This window comes from Marmota flaviventris, chromosome 6 (genome assembly GCF_047511675.1).
Source record: "Marmota flaviventris isolate mMarFla1 chromosome 6, mMarFla1.hap1, whole genome shotgun sequence".
NCBI classification, from domain to species: Eukaryota; Metazoa; Chordata; class Mammalia; order Rodentia; family Sciuridae; genus Marmota; species Marmota flaviventris.
The window spans coordinates 125,248,992-125,257,509 of NC_092503.1; the positions used below are offsets into that span (position 1 = coordinate 125,248,992).

General features: G+C 37.3%; 1 pseudogene; it reads left to right on the forward strand.

Annotated features, from left to right (window-relative positions):
- Positions 1–1,162: 1,162 nt before the first annotated feature.
- LOC114083604 (olfactory receptor 12D3-like) lies at positions 1,163–2,088 on the forward strand (annotated as a pseudogene).
- Positions 2,089–8,518: the final 6,430 nt, after the last annotated feature.

The following is an 8,518-nucleotide window of genomic DNA, read 5'->3' on the forward strand; positions in this document are numbered from 1 at the left end:
AAATTATGATTTTTGAAATATGCAAACACATCTAAAGAACAAATTCTGGGAAGTTGAATTGCTAGTTCAAAGTATATGAACATTTTCATTTTTTATAGTTATTGCTAAGTTGACCCTTAGAGATTGAGTCAATTTATATCCCCACCTGTATTACACCACCCTTAAGCAAATACGGTGCATTGTCAAACACTTTGATCTTTGTTAAAACTGTCTAACATTACATTTTACTTTGCATTTATATTTTGCTTTTTTCTTCACTTTTTTTTCCTGGTGAGATTTCTTCCATTAAGAAATTATGACTTTCGGGGCTGGTATTGTGGCTCAGATGTAGAGTGCTCACCTCGTACCCATGAGGCACTGGGTTCGATTATCAGCACCACATAAAAATAAAATAAAGAATGTGTCCACCTACAACTAAAAAATAAATATTTTTTAAAAAAGAAATCATGACTTTCTATTTTTTATTTTCTTTCATAAGGCTTAGATTGTAGGGAATTTATTTATTAATTTTTTTGATTAACATGTAGTAATTATACATATTCATGGGATTTAGTGTGATTTTAAAATGCATGCATACTGATCAAATCAAGGCTCCCTCTAGCCACTGGCTCCCACCTGCCCAACCTCTTGTAATCACTATTTTATATTCAGGTTGTTTTTATTGATTGACTTTTTTTTTTTTTTTTTTTTTTTAGAAGTGAGGAGATTTGAATCTAGGCTATTGCCATGCTCCTACTCAGAAATAATGTGTGCCTATTAAGTTCATTAAAAAGTGTTTTCTAACTTTACCAATATATCTTTGACATGCTTTAATTAGATATACTAATTGTAATGCCATAGATGAAGCTAGAATTAAATCTTGTTCCTTTTTAATATGTTTTCTCTGAATATCTACCTTAATTCTGATGAGCTGCTTTTTAGGGTTAACTATACAGTCTGAGTAGCCTTTTGACTTCCATGAATCAGATATCACATTAACTCAGAACTTGTCATGTACTTCCATTTTCCTCAGTTATGCTGCAAATGAATTTACCTCTGGAATGCTGTTCACCACAGTTTATCCTTCTTTTTTTTCCAGGTGATAAACTTGCTTCATTTCACCCTACACAGCGTACCAGATGTGTTTGCTAATTGTCACTGTCATCTTTCCTTCCCTAAAGTAATGGAGAACATTGAGTTTCTTTTGCTGGGACTGACCCAAGTTCAGGGGATACAGCTTGTAATCTTTATCATTTTCCTCATTATATACATGACAAACCTATTTGGAGTTGGGGCCATATTAGTGATCATCATCTCAGAGCCAAGACTCCACTCTCCTATGTATTTTTTCCTGAGAAATTGTTCTTGTCTGGATATTTGCTATTCTTCAGAGACAATGCCCAAGCTAATGTGGAACCTCCTCTCCACGCACAGGGTCATATCTTTCCTAGGCTGTATCACTCAGCTACACTTCTTCCACTTTCTTGGTTGCACTGAAGGCGTCTTGCTAATCATCATGGGATTTGATCGATTTGTGGCCATTTGCAACCCACTTGGCTACACTGTCATCATGAACCCCCAGCTGTGTGTCTCGTTGGCAGATGTGCTGTGGCTCATTAGCTTCTTCTATGCTCTGATGCATTTTGTCATGACTGTATGCCTGGACTTTCGCCACTTTCATAAAGTCAATTACTTCTTCTGTGATATCAAGCCTCTCTTGGAACTGGCTTGTGGTGATGTAAGTCTTAATGAGTGGCTCATTTTCATTGTCACTTGCAGCTTAGCCATGGTGGATTTCTTCCTCACTCTCATTTCCTATTTCTATATAAGAGGCTTTCTTCTGTTGAAGGACAGTCCTGCAGTGTATTCCACAAGGCTCTGTCCAATAGTCCCTCCCATTTTATGGTGGTAGTTCTCTTTTATAGAACTGTGGAGCTCACTTATATCCCTCTTCCCTGTGCTGCATGTGTAATACAGGAACAATTTATGGCTATCGTACACATGATGGTCACTCCAGTGTTGAACCTACTGATATATACCTTTAAAAATAAGGAAGTGATGTTTTCTCTGAGCAGAATTTTTAGGAAGAAGCTGAAGCTGTTTGCCTGAGGAAAATCAGTCACAATAATAAACGGGAAAACTGTATGCCATTTTTATGACATTTATTTTCTTTCCTATAATAATTCAATATATTTCTTAAAATTTTATTTTCATTTTAGATATTTGTTTAGTTGGTAACCAGGTTCTTCATTCACATGATTTCAACCACTACTCATATAATCATTTAATCATCATTTGAAATATCTTGTGTAAGTCCTGATCCATTTGCACAACATACCCCAGTGGAAAAAGGTCCATGAGGCCATTAATGAGGACATGGATCTTACATTTTTGTTGAAAGGGCAGGTAATACATAACTGAATAAGTAAATGTGCCTCTGTCAGAAGGTAGAATGTATTATGGAAGGTAAGGGAACAACAAAGGCCTTTCCAAAATGTGACATTTAGGCACAACACTGAAAGAAATGAGGTGGAGGGTCACACAGATATGTGAGGTTATGTCATTTTATGAGGAGACAAAAGCAAGTGAAATAGCATTGAGACAGAGTGTGCTTGTTGCTTTTGAGGAAAGCAAGATGGCCAGTGTGCCTGGAGCTTGGTGGATAATGGGGAGAATGGCCAGACATGAAGTTAATCAGCTGGTGGACCCAGGACACAGGCATCTTAGTCACTTTAAGGATTTGGGTATTTACTGTTCACGATATTGGATGACTGTGAGGCATTTGAGCAAAGAGCTGACTTGATATAACTTCTACATTTAAACAATAACATTAAATTCTATGTGGAGAATAGAGAATCAGTTAGAATGCCCTTAATCCTTTGGGTAAGAATTGAAGGTAATGCAGGCAAGGGTGATGGTGGTGAAGATAGGAGAAGTAGTTAGATTCTGGATGAATTTGAACACAAAACTTTCAGTATCTGCTGAGAGCTTAGATATATTGTGTGAATTCAAGAGGCACTAAAGATCATTGTTCATTTTTATTTATCTTTATTAACTGGAAAAATGACAATGATATCAATAAATTAGTCTATGAATATAGCACAAGGATGATTGATATAGGTTTGAATTAGCTTTGCACATCAGGGGAATAATTTGAATGGAATTATTTCTTCCTATTAATTAATGCTTTTTATGCCTAGAATAATATATTTTTAAAACTTATCTTCAGATTAGCATGTAGGTTTTATGGTTTTTAAAGGCTTTACAATATTTCTATCAAATTATCAATCTATTTGTAATAATTTAGATTTTTCTGAGCATGATTATATTCAATTTTTAAGGTCATAAGAATAGTAAAATGTTGTTTTTTGTCTGGGGCAACATATACTTTACAATGAAGAATTAACTAAGAACAGAAATAATTAGAAAATAAGTCAGAATATAGCAGGTGGAATATTTTATAGAAGGTAATTGAAGATGAAATCTACAGTGAATACAAATTGTCTAAAGCATAAGAAATATCCTACTTGACAGTTGATACCATAGCTCAAGTATACTGTGCCACATTATAAATGATGTGAAAATAATCATTGATGTTTGGAAGTATGAAATTTTTCAATTATTTTCTTTTGATCTTTGGATATTTCTTAGACACACTTGTCGAATCATCTTTACATACATAGACAACCGATCCATACACAATTAAATGTTTTACAGTTCTGTCTTTCTACCTCTTTCTCTTTGTCTCATTAACCATACTCATTTTTACAGTTGTAGTCTAAATTTCTTTAATAACCTGATGTGGAAGTTTCTAGTTAATTTTTGAAGTTGAAGGACTTTGTAAAGACATAGAAATGTGATTTCTAGGAATCTGTTTACTAAGTGTATCTGTGTGTATCTGAACTAGAATGACAAGAAAATGTTTATGTATAATAAAATATCCATTTCTGCCTAACTCTGGTTTCTTTGCACATCAATGAAAGGCCTGAGAGAAAAAAATATACATATATTTTGAGTGATTTTAAATAAATTACTGCTAATTTTTGTCACATTTTAATGACATATAATATATAATGCATTTATATATTTTTATATTACATAACATATTATACTACATAATACATTACATATTGATATATAAAGTATATTTTCATTTGAAATTTATGCTTTGAAAATGGAGTCATCAGGATTGCACCAAGATAGTACAATAGTTGGTTCCCTGACATGTATCTCCCCTCACCAATATTAATTTGAAGTAATTCATGGATACAAGTGCTTTTGTGGGAGCTTTGAGACCAAGATGGTTTTGAGCTCAAGACAAAAAAATAAAGGGGTTATTTTGAGATGTCTGGCCTATGCCCAAATGACCACAGGATTACTGACTATAGGACTCGCTACAGACCTGGAGAAAGCCCTATCCCATAGCCCTATTTATTCTTGGTTTTTGCCAATAGCATCATCTGCCAAGGAACCCAGCAAGAGATCATGCAAGACTATGATCCAGGAAACAGTCGCACTGTCCTTGGTACTGGCTGTGGACCTCTGAGCTACCCATCATGACCTGGCTCCAGCATCTCTCAGCTGCCAGGAATTGGATGAGATACACATACATCCATGCTCCAATACAGGTCTTATGACCTCAATTTGACTGTAGATCCTGAAAATCCTCTGTAACTAGGCTGTAGCCACTTTCAACTACATACTTAGAACATTCCTACTTGCTTAGGACCCACCAGGAAACACTTATTCATACTCCTAAGGAAGGCTCTAGACCTTTGTCCTACTGCAGGTCTAGAAATAATTTTGTAGCTTGGTTCCAGTACTCTGACACTCAACACATGCTGAGCAGCATTTGTACTGCTTCTCAGCAAGATGGAAAAGACAGAATTCACAGAAATTCAATATTGGATATTCAGAGACTAAGAGATCCAGAAAATTGAGTATTTTTAATAGAGAAAAATAAAGAGTACATTGGAGTCATGTCAGTAGTGACAATGTCAGCAGGTCACTGCAGAGGAGAGGGGTAGCACAGATAGAGAAGCATAGCAGACAAATTTGGTGTAGGAAAATTTGTAGATGAGAAAAAACAGTACAAATTCAGTCAAATCAAAGGCTATACAGTGAGCTGGTGTTTGAAAACTACGTCATGTCTGTCAACTGGTCAGCAGAGAGCCAAGGCAGGGAGCCATCTTGAGGAGGTCACACTGGAGATTTTTGATGCAGAAACCCAGGCGATCATGGCCAATGTTGCCACATTATCTCAACCAGTTTTTACTGTGTGGCCTAGAATGTATGTACCTGGCAGCATGTAATTGAAACAGGCACCGAGATGATTGTACCCACAGGGAATTCACGTTGGAGACATGGAGGAGAATTCAACTTGCCTTCCCTTTAAGTCTGGGAGCTCACACTACCAGCTGATGAAGGGTAGGAAAATGAACAGGTGAGTATGGTTACACTTGGGAGTTGAGCCTGGAAAGGCCATAATTAGGGCAGAGGGTGAAAGAACCTGTGAGAATTCTTGGGTGGACCCTGAGATTCACACTTCCACCAGAGAATGGTCTCTGCCCAGTCACAGGGTTGGGTGGATCTAAATTTCTTTTGAGTAGATACCACCTGACAAAGTTCCTAAATTTTGATTAGAGTTAAACCTCTCTGGAACTTATCATTTTGAGCTTTGAATCAACCTCAAGGTGATAGACTATCTGGGCAAAACTCCAATTGACAGTACTTCCTATCTGTCCAACTTTACACCAGTGAGAAGGGAAGCCAAGATTGTTCAGCCAGTTTCTGTTCAGGCCACTCCAGCATGCAGGTTGGTGACCAACAGAAAAGGAGAGAGAGTTTGACAATCCCCAGTCCTTTGTCTTTCTAAGGGATACATAGCCAAGAAAGAAATGGAAAGCAGAACAGTCTGGCACAGGCAGTGAACATTCATCCTGGTCAACAGTTTTGACAATTAACAACAGTTTTGTTGTTAATTGTTGAACTCACCATTCCTGTTTCTGTGGTCATTAGTGTATTTGATTTCATAGTAGGAAACTAGTATTTATTTGAATGTTGTATATTGTTTTTTTCCTTCTTTTTACTGTTGTTGCTTCTGTTTATTTCCCCCTTTCTGTGTGGTGCTGGGAATCTACTGTTAACACTGAATTCATGGAGTAGAAACTTGGCTGCTGAGCTACACTCATAACCAGATACATCCACACCCCAGCCAAGAGACAGCACACCTTGATCTACACAAAACCAGCCCCACTCAAATTTTAGGAATATTTCAACATGAACAATAGGGGAGAGAAAAACTCCAAACTGATGACCAGTTCTCAAGTAGGAATGGCTAGGGGCCCTCAGGTCCCACTCATGGACACCCATACTCCTAGAGCAAACAGAAAGAAATAACCTGAAGTCTGAGGACACCACGCTGATGAAGGGGACTCAGTCTAGATTTTCCCATATCCTTTTGGAGTATGCACAGAGTTGTGCAGTCTAGAACAATTGCAGACTGTGCATCTCATATACCCTGCTGTATAGAGCACAATTGCCTGACCTATAGGAAGGCCCCCACACTTGTTAGGCATTAAAAAAAAAAAGGATCCTCAAGCTCTGACACAATACATACTGTATCAAGGTAAACTAGTCATGAACTAGACTAAATTTGGGGTCCCTCTAAATGAAGAGAAACTTGTTCCTGTTGAGAGTGAAACCAAGCCCCAAAGACCTGATGGATGCCAAGAAGTTGGGAGTGGAGATTGCACTCTGCCCCCACCTATCTAGCACATGCTAATCATATCTACATATGCACAATGCCTACCTTCTGTCTCACTTTGCTGTAACTACTGCCTCTTCTCCTTTAAAAGTTCTGCTCATCTTCAGGGATTTTGAAGATGAAACCTTTAAAATAATAGTTTTATTTTGTCTTCTTTCAAAACTGGCTTTGAATAAAATCATTTTCCTACCAATTTGATTTCAAATATTTCTGGAGCAGTGAACATTATATATAGGACACTCACAAAGTCCACGCAAATTTCAAGGACCACACCACTCACCAGAATCCCATGCAACAGATGTATTGTCAGCAGCATGGAGCAAACCGACAAGGCTGTCCCTTTGAGGGGGTCCCTCTCAGGGGAGTAGCAGCCTGTCGGCACTCACAGAGCAGCTTGATAGACCTCAAGGGGACTTTCACAAGCATGCCTAGGGGCTGTGTCATGAGCTGGGTAGGGTTAACCTTTTATCAGGCACATTCAGAAAAGCAAACAGAAAGATATAACCTGAAGGCTGAGGACACCACAGCCTGGGATCCCTGAATAAAATGACTCTTCAATCAAAACTTAGGAGTCCCGAGATAAAAATGGCTCCCAACCTAAAAATGGCAGATCTGATACCAATATTGATCTGATGCCAATAATTATAACCTAGCCTTTTCCTCCCCAGGCTGGTACTGATGCCATCCAGTAACAACCATTGCCTCAGAAAGAAGTAGAAATAAACTAAACTAAGGAGGTAAAAGACCTCTCCAATAAAAATTATAGAACCCTGAAGAAAGAAATGGAAAGATTTTTCATGATCATGGATAGGCACAACTAATAATGCTAAAATGACCCAAATTCCAAAAATCATCTACAGATTTAATGCAATATCCATCAAGATACCAATGACATTCTTCCCAGACTTAGTAAAAACAGTCCTAAAATTCATGCTCAAGAATAAAAGACCAGAATACTCAAGGGGATTCTAAGCAAAAGAAGCAATGCTGGAGGTATCACAAAAGCTGATTCCAAATTATACTACAGAGCTATAGTCACAAAAACTTCATGGAATAAAAAACAAATACAGATCAATGGAATAGAACTGAAGACACACAGACAAACTCTCACAAATACAGTCATCTGGCCCACAAAGGCACCAAAAAATATACACTGGAGAAAAGGCAGGCTTTCTAACAAGTGGTGTTGGAGAAATTGGTTATCCATAGTAGAAGAATGAGTCCTATCTCTCACCCTGTATAAAAATTAACTCAAGATGGGTCAAAGACTTAAAAACTATGCAACTTTTGGAAGAAAATACAGGGTCAACACTCTGTAGGTGCAGGCCTATAGTTAAGGAAATAATGTCAGGAGTTAATAAATGGGATGACATCAAATTAACAAGTTTCTGAATAGCAAAAGAAAAAAATCTTTACTAAGTTCTGTTCCAATGCGAATTAATATCCTTCATATAAACAAAACACTTACCACAAAAACCTCCAAATAACCTAATCAATAAATGGGCAAAGGAACTAAACAGACACTTCTTTTTTGTTATGGTTTTATTTATTTTTTTTATTGGTTGTTCAAAACATTACAAAGCTCTTGACATATCATATTTCATACATTAGATTCAAGTGGGTTATGAACTCCCATTTTTACCCCAAATACAGATTGCAGAATCACATCGGTTACACATCCACATTTTTACATAATGCCATATTAGTAACTGTTGTATTCTGCTACCTTTCCTATCCTTTACTATCCCCCCTCCCCTCCCCTCCCATCTTCTC